The sequence below is a fragment of the Coptis chinensis genome, chromosome 6, assembly GCF_015680905.1.
Source record: "Coptis chinensis isolate HL-2020 chromosome 6, ASM1568090v1, whole genome shotgun sequence".
NCBI lineage: Eukaryota > Viridiplantae > Streptophyta > Magnoliopsida > Ranunculales > Ranunculaceae > Coptis > Coptis chinensis.
In genome coordinates, this window is record NC_141461.1 from 77,458,602 (window position 1) to 77,475,342 (window position 16,741).

Sequence of the window (16,741 nt, forward strand, 5' to 3'; positions counted from 1 at the left end):
ATGAACATCTTTGAGCGATAAAAGCTTCTTTCGGAATGTTGGTCTTCTTCTTCACTAGATCTTTCAGGAACTTGGCATACGAGGGGACTTGCTTGATGGCGGTCAAAAATGGGATATTAATATGCAAATTCTAAAATACATCGCAAATGTCCTTGTACTGGTCATCCTTTCTGGTATTCACTAGTTTCGAAGGAAACGGTGCTGGCGGATTCTTCAATATCGGTTCTTTTCTTTTGGCTTCGGTTGGCTTGGTAACAAATAGTGGAGTGACCGGTGGAGTCACTCGTGATGGCTTCTTCTTACTTACTTCCACAGTATTTCTTTCAACTTCTTTTGCAACAGTTTCTTCAGCAGATGGCACAACACTAGATATATCTGGAGTGTTAGAACTGGGTGGGATGGTGGGAACATAAGTTACATTTGGCTCAGCAGAATCTTTCCCTGGTTCATAGACAATCTTGTTATCAACTTTCTTGCCTGACCTCAGAGTGGTGACAGAATTAACTTGGTCATGAGTAATCTCCAGGTTATCTACCTGCAAGACACCTCTTCCTTTCGGATTTGGCTCCGGCTGGCTTGGTAATGCTCATTTCGATCTTTCCGTCAAGGCGGCAGCGATTTGCCCTATCTGGCCTTGAATGACACTAAAGTTATTCTCCAACTTCTGGGTTTTTTGATTTGTCTGTTTCAACTTATTGACAATGGTGGTGATAGCTTCTTCCAGATGTGGGATAACTGCTTTGCTCAACTAAGGCGTAGGGGCAATATATCCACTCATAAGATCTGGTACTAACTCTCTATTTGTGTTGGCTGGGTATTGTTGGTTCTGGTATGATTGTTGATTTATGTATGGTTGTTGGCGGTCTTGGAACTGATACTGGTTATTCTAGAACTGATTTGACTGATTTTGGAATCCTGGAGGAAAATTCCTCTGATTTGTATTTTGTGGCTTCCAATAATTTCGTCCCGATTGAACTGGTTATTTCTTCCTAAAGAGTTGATACTACATGCCTCTACATTAGTATCCGGATAGTCTGAACACTCTTCGATTGGTGTGGCCTTCATTAGAACATAGCTCACAAATGGCATAACAAGGCTTGTTCAATGAGGTTTAGTTTGGAAATTGTTTGTTTTGGAGGATTCATGGAGAGTGATCAAACTTCTTGTTGAGTTTCAAGTCCTATTGATAGGCTTGCCATAATTGATAACATTGCTTGATTTGAGTCTTCTTGAATTTGGTTGCCAAATTGCTTCTAAGCACCCTCCACTCTAGCTACATCCTCGTTGCTAGTACTCCATTGTTGAAAGTGTCTTCAACTAAATTCTCGAGAAAGTTGTAGGCTTTCTCTCCATCCAATGATGTAAACTTACCTTGATGCATTTTTATCAGATCATCCGGCGCTTGTTCATAGTAGAAAGTCCTCGAAGAAAAAATGAGCAAGTGTGCTCTTATCATAACCATGATGTGGACATGAGACTAACAAATTATTGAATTTCTCCGGCTTTTGATGATATTCTTGACCACCTTCCCTTTGAAATTGTTGATGGGCTTGCTGCATGGCATCATGCCTTCTCGGGGTGGGTAGAACTTGTTCATAAACTTTGTTCTCAACTTTTCCCAGTTGTTGATTGAATTGATCGGTGTCGCGCTTAACCATTCGGATGCTTTACCTTTGAGTGAGAGTGGAAAAAGAATTAACTTGATACTATCATCCCCGATATTCGGTTCTTGAAAGTTCCGAGGAATGATAGAAATTTGTTCATGTGAACATAAAAGGTCAACATTATGCGAACCATTAAACTTTGGAAGCATAGAGATTACTGATGCTCTAAGTTCAAACTGGTTAGCTTCTGTCTTTGGAAAAACAATACTGCTGGGTGGGTCTCCAATGATTGGTGAATAGAAATCACTCAGCTTCTTCCTTTGTTGTGCTTGCATGGGTGGGATAGCTTCAGGATTATTGGTGTCCAAAACACCTCAATCATTGCGTGCGGCCATTGTATCAATCTCGTCTAGTATTCTTGTGAGTCGGTGGTTAAACCTTGTGAGTCGGTGGTTAAACCTTGTCCATTGTTGTGTTATTATCAGACGATGATATGGGCGACGGGGCATACACTAGAAAATGTTATGCGAAAATAATGAAAAACTATCCTACTATGCTTGAATGGAATTAAACTAATATATAACTATTCTAAATTATACTAAAATGCAAAACTACTTTCCTTCAACTGGGTTGGGCTTTGCAGCTAGTATCTCGCCCGTTGTCTAAAGCTGTTTCTTCTAGGGTTATGGTGAATCACTTGGATTGCTTAAGTACCACGACCCACAGACGATAGTCCGTTTGTCAAGATCCAGACAAGAAACACTAGAGTAAATATTTCACTGTGTTGGCTTACAACTTCAATTGTTGAAAAAGTCATAAATGCAATTATACTAGAAAGCAATAAAACTACATTATGATGCAACTATACTAAGAATGAAATAAAAAGAATGAAGATTTGACTAACCTGGATGGTAGATCTTGTCTTCGAGATGTCCTTCAAGCTTCTATCTTTCTCAAAAGGATGGATGTTGCGGCTAAAATTACCTCAAGATCCAAACTTCTAATCTTGAAAGAAAACGTTAAACATAAACAACTTAAAACAGCAGCAACACCATTTGACAAGCTTCTTTTTGTGTATGTAGATGGTGTATGGTCGTTGAACAAAATAGAAGCATATCAAAACCTAATTATCCCTCAATAAGTAAAAGGATGAGTAGGTATCGCTTTTCTTTTTTAAGTATATGTTATGTGAAGGATAGATTTGGAAAGGGGTTTTAAGGGATTAAAACTATGATTGTAGAGATTTTAGATTCTAATGCTAAACTAAACTAAATTAACTAAACTATTGAGAATTTATAAGAGAGGGAATTCAAGAGATTAGAATCCACCAATACTTTTAATCTATGACCTTCTACGCCATGGTTGTTCTTACAAGTAGACTACAATTAGGCAATCGAAAGGAAAGTGTCGATGCCCTATCGAATAAACATCATTAACAATTAACTCTACTTAAGGTTGCTCCTATGTTTATGCTATTAATATCTTCTTTCCTTTTATGTAATCTCGGGCAGCCATTCAATGTATTACCGAGAGTAACATCAAGGAGTACTTCCTAATAGGGCGGCCATTCAATGAATCACCACTTAAGGTAAACACAAAGAATACTTCCCCTAGGCAGCCACTCCCTAAGCTACCCCTTCTAAGGCAACACAAAGAATACTTCCCTAACTCTAAAGAACTATACTACTAGAAGAAAAGTAAAGAACACTAGCATGATATTAATATTGCAAAACATAAACCCTATTCTATACTTTCATCCCCTGGTGTAGGCAATGGAACTAATAACTAAAAACATAAAGAACTAACTTGATTGAAGAACACCATGAACCAGAAGAATCATTAAACCTTAAGCATCGGTTTCATCTCCTCCCTTGAAGGAGAAGATTAGTCTTCCATAAAGAAGGAAGAACACGAAGAACGAGAAGAAGAAGAGTCGAAGAACATAAGACTAGAAAGACTAATTTATTAAGACTCAGCTAGTTAAAACTGATCTTTTATTATTAATCTCTCTCAAGTTCAAGTTACGGAGATAGGAATATAAGTTAATTGGCAAATTACATGAGGCACTTAGGTCCTCTATTTATAGGGGTTACAATGAGCTCTAGAAGCATTCCAAACCGTCATTTGTTTCCTAATACAAATATACTTCTTTCAAAGTCCAACTTCGTCTCCAAAACCGGAAGGAATTGGCTACAAGTCGATCCCGTCTGCCTTAGACGCGATCAACGCGTTTGGGACTTTCGATCCATCGCCCCCAGACGCCGTAAGCCTATTTTGTCTCTATTACGCTTCTATCCTTATATCCTCTTTTGCGGGCTTTGGTCCAAGCAACAAATCCTTTGGCCTTGGGCTTCCTAAATAGGCTTTAAAATAGGTCCAAGTCGCATATTTAATAGCTTCAATTCCTTGGCCTTCTCCATGATTGTCCACGGGCTTCCCATGTGATTCTTAATACTCCGAATTGCTCCGTTTTACCCCTTTTTCTCTAATATTCCACAAAACTCCCTCTTTCACCTGTAGAATCATAAAACATAACTTACAAACACTATTAGTCCACTAAGATGGCTAAACAAGAGGCATAATCGAAGGGTTAAATTGCACTTTTTGAGCACTTATCAGTATCTTTTCTAGAAAACTCTCATGAAGCTATAACTCGTCCACTAGGGAATTCCTAGTAGTTTAAGGCCTTGTTGCATACGGTCAATACAACCGCACTCTGTGAAATGAGAATTAGTTAGGACTACACACTTTTGGCCACTTATCTGTTTTAATGTCTCTTCTTTGCTTGAGGACAAGCAAAGTATTGTTTGGGGGTAGTGTGATAAGCACCCACAACTGTGATATTATACCCCATAGAGACATCAATTTGGTTAATTATATGTTTAATAATCAGAAAATAATCGCATTTTCGTGATTTTGCAGGTTGGAGCAACTAACATAAAAATGATGATAAAGCCAGCATTTAAGCACGAAATAGGGAGTATACAGAAGCTTTCCAATTAAGCCCACGTGAAGCCCAACAAAATCCAGACTAAAGCCCAAAGACTCAAATAGTACAAAATCCAGTCAGAAACGGGATTATGTGCACAGAAGCGTCAAACTTCGAAGCTCATATCTCTTGAACTAGGACTCTGAATGCGATGAGTGAGCTGCCCCGATGATCAATGCGACGAACTCTACGCATAGGTGGGAAGTTGTAAAAATGCTAAAAGACCGGACTGCCACTAGACACTGCATATGGACCCACTAAGCGGGCCCACAAGATTTGATGAGTCATCATGCAAGTCAAGACAAAGGTGCAAATAATTAGTGCAAATTTGACACCTTTCATGAAGTTAATGAGTTGGTTGGATTTAGGTGATGATTGTCTAAAAAAATGAAAGGTGTCAAATGGGGGTTAGTTGTGGATAAGTGAAAAATAAATGAGATGAGAGTGTTTCACGTGGGAGAAGAGAAAAATGCTCTCTTATGTAAAGGGGGGTTGTTTTTGAGGAGTTGGCTAGCTTTTACTTCCTTGACTTTTACTTTTCATTTACTTCCATGTCTTTACTTTTAGTTTTAGTTTTTAGTGTGAAGAAAAAAAAGCTTGTAACTTGTTAATGGGGAACTCTTTCTCATTTTTAATAAACTCTTTTTCATTTAGGTAAACAGGTTGTAGTTTCTTGTTTCATTCTCTTTCTCTTTCATTTCACATATCTTCTTGTAGTTTAATTCAATCCTAGGATCATGAGCTAAAACTCTCCCAAAATGATGCTCATATGAGGATCAGGCTACAAATTTAGGATTCCAGAAATCACTACTTAAAGACTTAGGTTCTATTTTTCATCATATCCCAAAATGACAATATCTGATCAATTGTTGTAAAATAAAACTAGGAGTTTGAATGATATTTCAGAGATGAAATATCATTTCAATTCCATATGTTAGCATGATATTTTTAGAGATAGGTATATTGTGTTAGGGATTTGAGATGGTAGTGACCTATTTCTAAAAGACTATTAGCTAGGCTTTGCATGAGTAGGATTAATCCTTCCTTATCTTTCTCTTTCTTTTATTTAACTATAAAAAAAACTTACAATTTTTAGATAACTTGTGTAGCAAAAATCTATCTATCAAATCCTTCTCACGTAATTCTCCAAGGTGTAGATTTTAGGTTGTGATCATTTAGATTCTTGTCTTTAGGAAGCGAACGAAATCCTAGAAAAAACTAGAAAAAATAGAAAAAAAAAAAAAAAAAAAAAGTGAGTAAAGAAATATTGAGTTTTAGCACGTAGTAAGTAAATTTCTAAAAACACTAAAAAGTGCTAAGATCATGAGCCAAAAACAATGGCCCAATACAAATGTGACAATGAGAATAGCTTTTCACTAAGTTATAATAAGGGTAACACTTGTTACTGAAATAGTTGTCAACTTGTGATCTTTAGACGAAATCTTTTATTTTGTCTCGCAAATTTTTTTGATATTTTTTCGTTTTTTTTTCCAGATAGGTTGTTTCATTCTGTCCCTCGAATTTTTTCACGTTTTTTTTTCTTCCGGACGAGATGTTTCATTCTATTCGGCGTGTTTTTTCAATATTTTTCACATTCAGACAGAATAAAATATTCCGTCCGAATTTTAAAATCACATTTGCATTGGGCAACCTCTAGTAGCTTCTCACCAAGAATGTAACTATGAGGGAAAATAGTCATAAGTGGTGCCTATATGGAAGTACCAAGTTGTTGTTTGCATTGGGAATGCTCTTAGGGCATCTCTAATGGGGGGTGTAAACCATATAAAGTGGAAATTTTACACCCCAAATGTCAAAAAACTCTTTCCAATGGGGGTGTTATACCGTAGGTAATAGAGTATTAGTTGATAGAGAGGGTGGGGAATTCCCCCTCTCGCTATCAGCTAATAAAAAGCACGGGCGACACTCGAGCAGACGTCTGAGTAAAAACAAATTCGGATGTCACTTGGAGTGTCATCCCTATCTATTTCTAAAGTCATAATTTGAAAATTTTAAACTCGGACGTCACTTGAAGGGACGTCCCACTTTAATTTGAAAATTGAACTTTTTTACACTTTTCCATTGGAAACAATAGAGAGTGGATATTTATAGACTCTACAATAATTTACAATTGGAGTAGTAAAATCCTAATGGCACCTAGGTGGCGCCTATGTAGAGGTGTAATTTTACACTCCCCATTGGAGATGCCCTTACCAAGCGCCAATTGGATAAATGTACACTATATTTTGGCGCTCATTTCAAGAATAGGCCAAACTATAGTACAAAATATCCTGATATATCGTGATATTTGGGGATATCTATCCAGATTTCAGATAAAGATATATAAATATCACGATATGTTCAGAGATATATACGACTATAAATATCGGTGATATTTCGACGATATTAAGGGATATTTGGCGATATTTTGTGTATATAACAATTTTATTTAATATTTACCATTATATTTCAGATAAATATAAATAATGTATCATGATATATCAAGAAATATCTACAATATCCACGATATTTATCGATATTTTGGATATATCCACGATATTTGCATGTGAAACAATGTCAAATATCCTTAAAGAGGAATATATCCACAATACATATCCAAAAATTGAGTATCGATAAATACCCATATCCTGATATTTTGTACTATGGGCCAAACTATAACCATGAAAAATGAAGCCTGACCATGGGCCCTTGGGCTATTTCACCCAACCTATATAGACGATAAAAGTTGACGTGATGGCTTGACTTTGGTGTTTTTAACATTAAATATGTATGGCAAATTGGCAATGTATTAAATGTAATATATACTACTTTTCTTGCCTAATTCTCATTACACTTTTAATTTTTACAATTAATACAATCTTTTGCAATTTGGTCCGAACTGTCAAACTTTCAATGAAAATTTTAGAACATCATCAACTTTTTCTTTAAAAGTTTCTAGATCTAATACTAAATCGAAAGATCATAGCATCGAATTCTAGATCCAGTTGCTCATAATTGAATAAGCGTTATGAATAATAAAGTTTTTGATTGTTTAATGGAAAAAAATCAAAATTGAAAAATCATGAAGAAATGAGTAAGCTATTTTTCATTTAGTCCATCAACTATCTAATTTGGTGATTTATGGCATGTATAACTATTTATTGATGATGGGCCTTTGGACCAGATAAGCCTTTGGGCTAGCTAGAGATAGAGTCCTGTTACGATAGGTGAACCAAAGAGTGAAAACAAGTCTTCATAGATAGACAAGGTTGAGGCGATTGGGTCTACTCAAAAATGGCGCATTAACAAGAGTTTTCGGACTAGATTCCCTTCAGGGTTGATGAGCATTCGGATAAAGATCCTTCAATGTAACCAGTGTGGGTCTCTGCCTTAACCCTCTAAATATTTAAAAAAAAAATACACACACTATTTATTGATGATAGAACAATGTTTAATGATGTTTATTTCATTAGCCATTGAAGAAGTAAATTGAGAATTTTAGAGAGAAGGAAACCATGATGATTTTCTGATATTTTTATGGCAATTTTGATTTTGGACGAAATTGTGAAATATGGGTAGTTCTAACGGCTATTTGACATTCCATCCCTATCAATTTTAAAAGATTGTATCAATTGGAACAAAATTGAAAGTTCACAGATAATTAATTAAAAAAATTAGTACATCACGTTTAATGTAAAAGAAAATACCAAAGTTTGATGTATTTTTTAGGTCGTGATGTCGTAAAAGTATCGAAGCTTATGAAATTTTTGGACCTGGTTGATTATTATCAATTATTATCAATTTAATTGCTAGAATTCATTTAGCAAACAACACATCACTATATGCATCATGCGAATAAATTGGTATGATAATTTTCAGGTCGAGTGGGCTAAGTAATGTTGCTGAGTTGTTCTTGTTGTGATGTCAAATCAGAACTCAAGAAAAAGAGTACTGAGATAATTGGTATGTGAAGTAAAGCCAAAGCATGAAAGAAGATACAGATGTAGCAAAACATTATAGCAGAGAGCTGAGAGCTCATATCTTATGTGTTTCAGGCTTTCAGCTGCTCTCCTTATAACTCAACCAATCCAAATTAAATGAATCCTGAAGCATAAATCAGTTTATTGGAAAATATGTACTTGGCATCCAACCTGAGACTCAGTAATGAGATCTGTCAAGGTCCCAAAAACATGTACAAAATAGAAGAAAAAAAGAATCGAATGGGTTACGTCGGGCTTCAGAACCCGGTAAATACAAATTTTTTCAGGCAAAGTTCACTTCGAGAACTATTCTCTTGATGCAAAAACATTACTAGTTGACCCAATTCCAACTTGCAGCCATGGTGATGAATCACTACTCATATGCAAGTCCTTTAGACCATTTAATTTAGCTAACTTGACCTCACTATCAACTTCCTCATCCATATATTTAAAGTGAGTGGTGGCAGTAGTGGTATTGTTGTAGTCATTACTGCTCTTGTTCTCATTCATATAAACACCTGCCCATGATTGCAAACAGATTGCTGTAGAGATTTCCAAGCCTAAAGGGTTCTCAAGATCTTGGTGTTTAATAGTAGTGTCATTGGTTGATGCAGGGACATTTAAATCAAGTGCGTCAGACTGGCTGAATATAGGTGCTTGAAGAAACTGGCTTTGATCTTTAAAAGGGTGAAACTTAGCTATTGTCGATGTATCTGGTGAATTGGATGTGATCCAGTGACACCTTTTGTGTCCTCCTAAAGCCTGCCCAGACGAAAAGATGCGGTGACATATGGAGCATTCATGGACCTTTGATTTTTTCTCTTGGAGGGAGTGGCTAACTGAAGATCAATAGAACGTTCAAAGGGTACTATCGCAGTGGATCTAGACCGAAATGAGAATTCATCATTTGTAATAACATCTTCATCGATTAAACCTTCATCTACACCGTCAAGCTTGGCTGCAAAACAACCCTTAACCTTCTTATGGCTGGCCCTATGTCCACCCAATGCCTGATGTGAATTGAATGACTTCTTGCATGCCTTGCATTCGAACATTCCTTTGGCCCCTTTACCCTTATCACTGTAATGGGCGATAGGAGCTATCTGTAGGTAGCGACGATCCTCTTCCCTACTAGCCGAGGCACATGACTCCTCCACCACCTCCTCCACCACTGGATCAACTCGAGCACTTGACAGCATCACTAGGCAATTAGCAAGATCCTCCTCCTCACTTGATGGGCAATTCAAATTCAAACTACCCACACTAGCTCTTCTAGTTCTTTTTCCTTTAAACCACCCACATTCTCTCCGTCGTGCCTCATCTTCATCTTTAGATCTTGGCGATGACACAAGAGACTCAACATCATCTGCCCTACATTTACCATGCTCAAGAAAAGACTTCCAAGAACTAAATTCCTTACCACAGTTTGCACATATCCGACAACTCTTAAGTCGATTCGGATTAGTCCTTAGTGCATACATGCGTTTATTGCTAGCCGGCGCATTCCCATTTAATTTATCTTCCCAGTCATCGCTTGAATGTTCATCATCATCAATGTTTCCATAACTTTCATCACCAATACCATGAGCTCTCATATGACCACCTAAAGCTCTTCCACAACCAAATCCCTTCTTACATACTTTACAAAAATGCTTGAAAGTTGGTTGTTCATCATCCAAAGCCATAGCCATTGTAACAAGTAAATTAAGTTGTAACTATACTACAACTAAGAAACAAAGTTTAAAAGAAAGAAGCTGTAGAGAGTTGTAAAAGAAGATGTATATAGAGTTTGTTTGTATGGCTTAAAGTGGTGTGTCTAAACTGAGAGAATCCTAGTTTTTAGTTGAAGTATTGGTTAGTTATGGATGGACAGAAAGAAAGAAAAGGTGAGTGTAAAAATGACAAGTGGAAGGATGGTACAAGGGATGAAGATTTTTCTTGGAGAAACTTGTGGACGGTACGGTCAAAGTACAAGAAATGTACGGATGGTATGTGTGATGAGTTATAGAGAGTGGAGACGTAAGAGTGTGCAAAGTGTTTAAATCCTTTCATCTAACTTCCGACCCATTCATATCCCTTCATTTCCAAGCTAAGATAACTACCTAGAGCTTCCCCTTAATTGTCGGTTGGTTTATGCCGCTTTTCCACACAAATTATGGATAATTTATATGAAGCATATCCATTTAATTCCATTCCTACTGTGTACTAAAAATAAAACAAAAAAATTGTATAGTATAGTATGTGGATTGTTACGACGACACTGTAGAAACCTTACTAGGCGCAAGACAACAAGTGTCACTGTGAATTGATATAGGGGGTATCATTGTATTGATTCTTCTTTTCATGGAATTATTACCTCGCAACACTGGGCGGCGGGGATATGAATCTCGGGTGCTGGTCTGCTGGACCTGGCACCCATGCCCTGATGCTCGTATATCGCTAAGCGAGCATACCACAAATGAAAAAACTAACATTTTTCTCCATTCTTCAACATGCAAACTTCAAAGTACTCTTTTCACTGCATAATTTAACCTTTTCCTCCCGATGAATCCTGATGAGTACATAGACACTTCAAAATTAAGTAACCACTAAAACATATGTCTTATGTATCACTTAATCTCCTCCTTCGGCTTTTGGTATGATGTGGTTTAGGCCTTAGGGTTCACTTAAAGTTTTCTAAGTCAATTATAAGAACTTTGGTTACGTTCTTTTGCATGAAATTTACTAAAAAAAAGCATATAGGAAAGAGACTATACCTCTGATTTTGTTAGGCAGCAGGTTTACTGTTTGAAGCAGCGTGTCGCCATGTCCCACCTATGGCGATGGCCCGTCGTACACAATGTGATTTTACATAACACTGATTTTATTTTCTTCTTTCACGAATTTGTCTTGAGCATAAATAGTTAAATACAGTGGCTGATATATTGAGCCCATGGGCGTATATTATTATATCGAAAGTGTCATAACGGCCTGCTTAAACACAAATGAGGATTGATCATTGATCTGGCGACGATCCTCAAATAATGCTGGCCTGGCTGGCTAGTTCCTAGATAAAGGAATAGTTCCTTAGTAGAAAAATAAAATAAAATAAATTATCTAATAAAAAATAAAAATAAAAATAAAATAAAATAAAATAAATAAATAAATAAATATATATATATTAGCCCTTAAAACATCTTGAAGGGTCTGGTGGGATGATCTATATTGTGGGGAGAACATCTCCACCAAAAATCAGCTTCTAATTCATTGTTTTTGATGGTGGAGTTTTTTTAGATTTCGTATAAGTGGAGTTCATATAACGGGTAGGATATATATGTATATAGTAAGGATCCAAAAGTACAAAAGTTATTTCCCTATCCAAAATGTCCTCAAGCCATAGAGGTGGGTTATGTATCCATTCTGTAGGCATAGGGTAAAGACTTGCCATGCGTGGCGATAGTGTGAGCAACATTATTTTTGTGCTTGCTGACCCAAGGCCAGTTAATATGTACATCTTCTACGGAAGACAAAATAGCTAATGCATCATTAATTAAGTAGTAGTTGTAAAGTCCAAGATATGCTCATTTTCTCCTTCTTGTTCAAAAAGTTGTTGACTTTTCTTGAGACCGCTTCCACTTCTAGTCTTTGGTGGTTGAACTTTTTGCCCCATATGATTCGTTATAGTACACCTTTGCTTTGAGCTTCCTCTGCTGTGAGGTTTGTCCCATGTTCATTTCCTGCAGCAATGAAATCTCCATTATTATCTCGAAGGATAAATCCATAAGAGGAGTTAGTGTTCACTGTAAAACAAGCACATATATTGATTAGTTTGACACTTTGACATTGCCCTATTTTGGAACTGTACGTCCAATGTAGAGAAGCAGGAGTAATATTAGGTACAAAATTATCTTCAATATCATAGTCGTTACTAGGGTCGGCAAAAAAACTTGTTACAAGAAGAGAAATCTTATAAAACTTTGGAGGACCTAAATAGGTGAGACAATGGGAGAAAACATGGAAAATAAAAAAAATATATATATCGATGATCCAGAAATAACAAACTTATTAGATGATGATGAGGACGGGGAGTGGATAGCAAAAGCATTTGAGCAAAAGTATGGTCACGGTTCGCTGGAAATATTTATGAGGAATTTGCACTAAGATTCACAAAGATCTATTAGTGCAAACTGAAGAAGATGAGCATGTTAACTTAGAGGTGTCCAAGACATCCAACACCTACAAACAATCTCCACCACAACATGCTAATACTCAAGAACAACCAAAAGCTACGTTGGTGATTGAACAACATGCCAAATCTTCCTATGCAGATATAGCGAAGAAAAGAGGTGCCACACAAGTTGAATTTGCAAAACCACCCACTTCAGGGCATAAAGATCCAAAAAAATTGGGAGCTTTACCTTTGGGCTTTGGTGGGGGGAGAAATACATATCTCCATGCTTGCCCAAACTCCTCCAAGGGGGCTGCAACGTTACCCATTAATCCGGTTAACAATACAAGATGAAGTGAGGAGAACACAAGGAAGACTTATGCCACAGTTGCGGCAAAGCCAAAATATGGGAGAAATATTGATGCTTATTCATTGCCAACTCCTGGAATGCAAGGTGAGTATCCAACTATTTGTTTAATTGAGGAGGAAGTTGATAGAGGTATTCAATATTGTTTGAAATCTCTTGTTAAGCAACTAGATTTGGTTAAAATGGATTTAAACAAGGTGAAGTCTTTGGTTGTTGACAAATGGGCTTCGTCCGGTGAATGTTTGGTTACTCCCTTGGGAAGGGGATACATAATGTTTAAGTTCGATAAAGAAGAGGATTATGCAAAAATTTGGGAACAAGGATCCTGGTTGCTTGACACCCAAGTGCTACGTTTGAGCAAATGGTCTCCCAATTTTTCCATTGAGAGAGATACACATCCCCACACCATGGTTTGGGTTAGATTCCCATGACTAAGTCTTGAATAATCGGGAAGTGAAGAACTCGCTTGCAATGGGTAAAACTTTAGGTCCACCGATGCATGTTGATGAGATGTACTACAACAATGAGGAAACTTGGTTATTTTGTGAGTGTTTTGGTCGACATAAATCTCTAAGAAAATCGGATAAGATTTGGGTGGAATCAAAGAAACATGGAGTTGCTTTTGGCAAGAGGTTCAGCTAGGGAAAATGCCAAATTTTGTACTCATTGTAAGGGGTTGGACATGATGTTGGAAGAAAGATCCGCACAAAAGGGCAAAGAAGTGGTCACTCGATGGTGGGTGAAAATCACGGTGAACAAGTTTGGAGTCTCGTGGAGCAATGGATTAGTGATAAAACTATGACAAGGAATCAAAAGAAGTAATGGAGGTAGAAAAAATAGATCAACGATTGTGGAGGGTAATTTTGAAGCTCAAATTTTGATTGTGGAAGATTAGGGTAAACCAAGACAGCAAGAAGAAGTTACGAAGGTGGGGTAAGGAGGCAACAAATGAAATTACTAATGGCTTTGATCAATTAAACCATGACATGCAAGGGGAGAACCTGGAAAACAATGGGGCTGACGTGGAAAGTGGTTGTACTGATTTGGAGCCTAGGGAAGACAGGGGAACTATGCAGGCAGATAACATAGTTACTATGCCAGTTATGATACCAAAGGAATCATGATGCAATGAAGTAGCAAATGAGGAACAACACAATATGGCCGAATTTGTGATCGATAGATCTAGGCATTGTGGACCCTTGATTACCAACCCCAAGACAAGACATAACTACAAGCAGTACTTTCGCTATACTGGGTAATCAAGAAGTGGTGGCAGAGATGTCAGAAGATGAAAATAAGTTCCTTGATAGTTCTGGTGAAGAGCTAGTGAGGTAGCCATCAACTGAGATACAATAACAAGAAACAATTAGGAAAGGGAAGTATGGTTACATCACAACTCCCCCCTTGACAAGAGGTAAAAACAAGAATAACCCCCCTTTTAATGCCAAATGAAGATAAACTACTGGAATGTTAGGGGAGTTAGGAAGAATCAAGCAGTACATAGAACATATACAAAATTTGGTTAGGACTTATAACCCTGATATTTTTTGTATAGCGGAGCTCAAGGTAAAACCTAAAATGGAGAATGTTGCAAGATTAGGTCTTATGAATTTCAATACTTTTATTATTATTCATAATGATAGACATCAGAGATTGGGAAATTTATGGGTTATGTATGATAGAAAGTTGCAAGTTTCTCTTCATAGTCTATCTGATCAATAGATCATCACTGTGACTGTATATGGGAATGTTATTACTTGTGTGCATGCTCATTGTTTGATGAATGAGAGAAGAAGTTTGTGGAGTGATATGAGAAGAATTGCAGGACAATTTCCTTGGCTGGTCTTAGGAGACTTTAACTGTGTACTACGGGTAGAAGAGAAACGTGGAGGCAGACCACCATTAAGAGCTGCCATGGAAGAGTATTGGAAGTTATTAATGACTGTAATTTGTTTGAGTGTCACTCAGAGGAGTTGCATCTAACCTGTTGTAATAATCAAGGGGGTTGAGAAGATTAATGTATTGCAAACAGGATAGAGACTTCACCAATTTTGAGTGGAGACTAAAATATGCAAGATGGAAGTATAAGGTGGAATGCAGAGCTGGATCATATCACAAACCTTTATGTAGATTTGATGTTCAAATTCCTAAACCAAGAAATGCACCATTTAGATTCAATAAATGTTGGACCAAACATGCTACTTTTCTGGAGGTGGTTGAACAAAGTTGGAACCAAGAAATGATCAGTGGCCCCTTAATGTTGGTAGCAAAGAAGCTGAAATGATTGAAATAGGACCTGAAGAAATGGAATTGGTCTGTTTTTGGGAACTTTAACACAAATGTAAGAAATGCCACAAATGAGCTCATGCAAGTTCAAGAACAGGCAGAACAAAAGTGTGAACATCGAAGTGTATTAACATGAATTGACTACAAAGGAATTGATTCTGGATCAGGCACTGATGAATAAGGCGGATATGTGATGACATAAATCAAGATTCTATTGGCAGAAGTATGAGAAAAAGAAACAAGCTTCTTTCATGCAATGTACAAAATCAGACAAGTTAGATATTTAATAGATGTTTTAGAAACTTCTTATGGATTAATGTTAACTGAGCAAGAAGAGATAAAGAACCACATCGTAGAGTACTATGAAAACAAATTCAAAGAACAGGTGATGTTAGATGATGATGCAATGATTTCTCTTATCCCTAAAAGTCTTTCCAATGTAGACAATCAGTTGTTGGAGGCACTGCCAGACAATAAAGAAATAGAGGAAGCAATATTTAGCATGGATGCAGATAGCTCTGAAGTATTGAGGATAGTGGTGATTTGGGTTGTGTTGGTCATCTTAAATCGTTTGTTTGGAGGAATGGTTTAATGGTTGAAAAATCTCTTCTAAAGTTTCTAGTCTTTCTTTACTCTTGTTCTTAATGTTTTAATGGTGGAAACACTAATTCTTTATCTAAAATGGTTTGAAATCTTAATTAAACTATTGATTTGATTGAGAACATGTATGAAAATGGTTTAGATGGATATCTTGCTCACAAAGTTATACTCATTTGAACTTGTCAAATGAGTATGACTAGTGCTTTTGGGATTGAATCAAAGATTAGGAAAGTAATGAAAACTTTTTATTGAAGACAAGATTGAAAACTAGTATTGAAGATAATAATTAAGAACTTGATTTAACCACTAAAGCTTGAAGAACATAAAAATGGAAAACAAGTAAATAACAAATTACACTATTAATTTAAAACATATTATCTACTTCTAATGACCAAAGATTAATTCTAGGGTAAGGTTCTTTCTCTACTACTTTGGTTTATATAGGACACCAATTACATATTTGCCCCTTCTTCTAGAAACAATCTTGAGGATAAGATTAAGCTTTGTGGGCTTTTGACTTTAGCCCATACAATTGAATTCTTGATTTTGGCTTTAAGTCCTTGAGTCCATAGCTTTTAGCTTTGAGTCCTTAAGTCTTCAGCTTTTAGTCCTGAGTCCTTGAGAGTTGACTTTGACTTTTCGGCAGTTTTGCTCATAAATTAGAATCTTCCCAAGCAGCATCAATAACAATCCTTTTTGCACTAAAATGCACGTTTTAGGAATATACGTCCTAAATGGCTTGTATCCCACAAAATGTAGCAACAGCTACAA

General features: G+C 36.7%; 1 pseudogene; it reads right to left on the bottom strand.

Annotated features, from left to right (window-relative positions):
- Positions 1–8,667: 8,667 nt before the first annotated feature.
- On the bottom strand, positions 8,668–10,302 carry LOC147494587 (zinc finger protein ZAT9-like; annotated as a pseudogene).
- Between the last annotated feature and the right edge of the window lie 6,439 nt (positions 10,303–16,741).